The following is a 4,770-nucleotide window of genomic DNA, read 5'->3' as shown; positions in this document are numbered from 1 at the left end:
CAACAGAAAACTGCAACAACCTGGATGCCTTCACAGCTTGTCGTTTAATTGCCCTCGACAAGAAGCCCGGATGCCGCCCCATTGGCATTGGAGAAGTCTTGCGACGAATCATCGGTAAGGCAATCATGAACGTTGTCGGAGACGACGTTAGACAAGCCGTGGGAAATTTACAGGTGTGTGCAGGTCAACAGGCAGGGTGTGAGGCAGCAATCCACGCCATGAGAAACATCTATGAAGAGCCGGATTGTCAGGCCGTACTCATGGTGGATGCTACAAATGCCTTCAACAACATCAACCGGAAGGCAACAATCCACAATATAGAGGTCAAATGCCCAAGCCTCGCACAATACATTAAGAACACCTACAACAACCCAGCAGAGCTCCACATAGTCGACAATAGAACAAATACCTATGAGATGATAGCTTCAGCCGAGGGCACAACACAAGGTGACCCAATTGCCATGGCGATGTACGCCATCGGTCTCCTCAGGCTACAAACAATAATTGACCACACAACAACAAATATAAAGCAAGTTGCTTATGCCGACGACCTGACCGGAGCAGGGAAAATTGAGAACATAAGGAAGTGGTGGAATCTCATTGGGACACACGAACGCCGCCAAATCGGTTTTAATTGTAAAACCGGAATATCTCGGACAAGCCAGAGAATCCTTCCGAGAAACAAACGTGATTATAAAGGCCGGCGGTGAAAAACACCTTGGGGCAGTTCTTGGCACAACAGCAGCTAGGGAAGAATACATAACAAGGCAAGTGGATGAATGGAGAAGGGAAGTGATAGAGCTGGCAGAAATCGCAAAGAAGGAACCGCACTCGGCATATACCGCCTTCACCTTCGGTATCAAACACAAGTGGAACTTCTTAATGCGAACTATACCTAACATCGAGCCTTTACTTTCACCACTTGAGGAAGCAATTGTAAAGTACCTGATCCCAGCACTATCAGGTGGAAGAAATCCCACTGCCAACGAGAGAGCCATACTCGAACTTCCGCCAAGGCTTGGGGGACTCGGCATAACAAACCCGTGTAAAATAGCGGACATGGTGTTCCAAAACTCTGTCAAGCTCTCAGCCAGCCTAACTCAAGCCATAATAATGCAAGAAACATATACACAGCCTGATACACCACAACAAAAAACAATCAAAATGGAAATTACAAAAAATAGAGAAACAAAGCAGAGGGCACAACTTCAAGAACTAACCTCTGTAATTACTGAGGATATGAAAAGAAGAATGAGTATGGGTTTAGTTTAAACAAACAGGAGTTTGTGGACGCACTTGCCCTGAGATATGGTTGGCCAATAGAGGACCTTCACCAGCACTGCACATGCGGTTCGGCTTTCGACCCCAACCATGCCATGACGTGCAAGACGAGAGGCTTCGTTTGCATGCGCCACGACAAGGTGAGGGACGTGACTGCACAAATGCTTGGCGAGGGGTGCCGCGACGTGAGGATCGAACCTCCCCTCATCCCCACAGAAGGCCGCAACTTCTCACTCCAATCCACCAACACTGCAGACGACGCCAGATTAGACATCAGTGCCAACAGTTTCTGGGTACGAGGGCAATGGGCCTTCTTCGACATACGAATCTTCAACCCTATGGCCACGAGCAACCGATCCCAGGAACTCCTCTCTGCTCACACCATGCATGAGAACAACAAAATGAGGGAGTATGGCGAACGCGTCCGAGAAGTCGAGCAAGGTATTTTCACACCTCTTGTATTCACGACTTCTGGGGGAATGTCACCGAGAGCGACGATGTTCTACTCATTCCTTGCACAACAACTTGCAGAGAAAAGGCAGCAACAGAAGAGCGCCGTCGTTGCATGGATGAGGTGTCGATTGGCCTTCTCACTACTACGGTCTTCACTGCTCTGTCTACGAGGAACAAGGAACAAACCGGCAATGTACACTAGTCTCAAGGATTTAGATATAGAGGAAGCTGTTATAAATAGTAGAATAGAGAGAAATATGTAATTGTAAACAAAAGTAATAAAGGTTAAAATACATCTCCCTTAAATAATTTGGATGTCGACCACAGCCATTGGCGAGGACGGGACCAGTGGACTGTTCTGTGAAATATTATTGCATATATATTTCACAACACAGAGACTCGTTTGAAACGAATAGGAGGTCGAATATTACTAAAAAAAAAAAAAAAAAAAAGTCTTTCCAGTTGCTATTGCCCCTGCCTTAAGTGAAATTTGTGTTCATCGCTAGATGCTTGTAGCGTTTGAAGATTTCACTTGTCTCAATCGACTCGCCTTTCTAGATCACATCATAGTTTAACTGTATCCCCTTGATATTTCTCCTTGTCTGCTTAAGAGTCTGAGTGCTTTGAGTGTCCACCTCACATTTTTTAGCTGCCACCTTCGCTACCTCATCCACAGCCTCATTAAAGTTGATACCCGCATGCGATGGGATCCAGACGAATGTAATCACACGTCCCTGGCATCGTAGCTTATGAGCGATCAATCGGCACTTGTTATCAATGTGTTCAAACACAAAGTCCTTGCTGTTAAGAGAGTCCATCGCTCCCCTGCTATCTACAAAAAATAGTGCATCTTTATTAATAATTCTCAACTTTTTAAGTGCCGTCAATATTGTCTATTCCTCAGTTTTATCCCACTGCTTATGGTGACCACGCCACTTGTAGTTAACTGTCTGATGATAACTCCACATCCTGCTCTGCCAATCTTCAAAACTGACCCATTGCAGTAGACATGAGCGATATCAAGGCGTGTTGATTTAAGTTAACTTAGTTCATACAGCCCCTTATTCATAAAGAGGGGTTCTACATCTACATTAATCGCCTGGTCCTCCCATGGTGGCACTTTAGGGGATGTCTGTCTTACAAGCCATAATATTCTATATCATTTTTCAACTCCTTCATATATCCTCGTTTGCCTTGTATATAAAAAGTCCTGATGTTATAAAGACCGCTGACCATATCTATCACTAATTTCTTTTTGGTATACCTTCTCATGAGCCTGACGGCTGTTATAACATTAATCTCGCTTACTCTCTGTGCAATAATTTGCAATCCTGTCTCTGTTCTCATTATGTCTATCCTAGTATTCTTTTGACACCCGAGGATAATACGCATAGCTTCATTCTGCATGGTTTCAAGCCTTCGGAGCCTCCCCTGACAAGCTAAAGAAAGTGCTGGTGCTGCATAATCCACCAGAGCTCTTACTGTACTAATGTAGACTAGCCTCATCAGTGGCACCTCGGCTCCTATCCCGCAACAAGCAAGTGCACTGAGCGGCTGCAGTCGAGCCTTGCACTGCGTTAGTAAGTAGTTTCCTTCAGTATCCTTGCTTGCTTGAAAACAATGTATATACCCAGATATCTATATGTTAACATCTCCACTGTTTTGTTGTTTAGGATAAGCGGTACGTTACCTCTTTGTTTACTCAGTGTTTGAGCATCACTAGTAAATCTGTCCATCGCTGTTTGTAAACGGCGTTGAGTGGTCCCTTGTATCAATAAATCATCTGCATATATGATTGGCTGAACGTTCTTAGCATATTCCTCTTAAGCTATTTTGTTCATTAGTACATTGTAGAGCATTGGGCTTAAACCACCCCTCTGTGGAGTACCTAACTCAAAACTTTTCTCCTCTGAAACACAGCCTTGAAACCATACGCAAGCTTTCCTGTCTGTCAGATAGTCACCAATCCATCTCAACAACTTTCCTGTTACACCTAATCTTGTCAATTCATATAGAATCAGTTCCCCATTAGTTTTATCAAAAGCTCCCTGTAAATCTATAAAAACACTAAACTTTTCTGCATCATTGGATAAACACTGAATTACACAGTCTGATGTTCCTTTTCCCTTCATTAAACCGTGCAAATTACAACACAAGTTATCTTCAATCATGTACATTAGTCTAATAATATTCGCTCCATCATTTTACATATACGGGATATCAGAGATACAGGTCTGTAACACCCATCTGATTTTGGAATAGGTATTATAATAGCTTTCTTCCAGGTCTTCGGTTATCAACCTTCAGCATAGCTCATGTTGAATAGGTCAGTTAGAGGGCAATTAGTCATACTTGCTAATAAGTTGAAAATATCATACGTGACTCCATATTCCCCTGGTTAAGTGCTTTTCCCTCTTTGAACTGCATTTAGAAGTTTGTGTGTAGTTATTGCTGACAAGATACTGCAGTGGTGTTTACGTATAAAACAATTTGTCCCTTTCTTTCGGATTCTCATGCGAACGTCACGAGTGCTTTGTGTTAATGAAACCAGAGAAGATGCTTTTGCCCATTTCTCAATATGATTCTTTGCTTACTCCTCTGGGTGTGGGTGACCGTTGAGGATACTTATTTTTCCCTTTACCATGTTTACAGGGTACCATATGTCTTTGAGACTTACTTTCCTCAATATTTTGCGCGAACTCTGACCAATACATTTCCTTTACTTCCCTTCTTTTCTCCCATACATCTTTGATACGTTAAGTACTATATCCTTATCTTCTGCCTCTTTTAGCCCACTCCCGGTGTGCCATCCTTAACATAAGTGTCCACCCTTTGTCTTATCACTGCAGTATCTGTTTTTCCGTGCTCCATGTTTCTTCCCCTTTCTGTGTGACTTAGCCTTTGCAGGTATCGCACATAACAAATCCTCTCTGAACAGTTCTCTTTCGCTTGTGTTTAAGGCAAATATTTTGAATTTAACTTTTTTTAATGCTGGGCACCAATTGCGGGTGCCCAGTATTAAAGTCACCCACTTTC

General features: G+C 43.2%; 1 pseudogene across 1 annotated transcript in view; it reads left to right on the top strand.

The window, feature by feature from the left end:
• LOC147470807 (uncharacterized) overlaps positions 1-2,279 on the top strand; it is a 2,507-nt pseudogene extending 228 nt beyond the window's left edge. The window contains exon 1 of the transcript XR_015191407.1: positions 1-2,279. This exon is cut by the window's left edge and continues 228 nt beyond it. The product of XR_015191407.1 is annotated as an uncharacterized LOC147470807 (transcript).
• Positions 2,280-4,770: the final 2,491 nt, after the last annotated feature.

The sequence above is a fragment of the Penaeus japonicus genome, unplaced genomic scaffold (genome assembly GCF_977035675.1).
Source record: "Penaeus japonicus unplaced genomic scaffold, GWHDUDI00000001_assembly GWHDUDI00000012, whole genome shotgun sequence".
Taxonomy (NCBI): Eukaryota; Metazoa; Arthropoda; class Malacostraca; order Decapoda; family Penaeidae; genus Penaeus; species Penaeus japonicus.
Note: the sequence above shows the minus strand (reverse complement) of the source record. Positions and strands in the feature narration are given on the sequence as shown.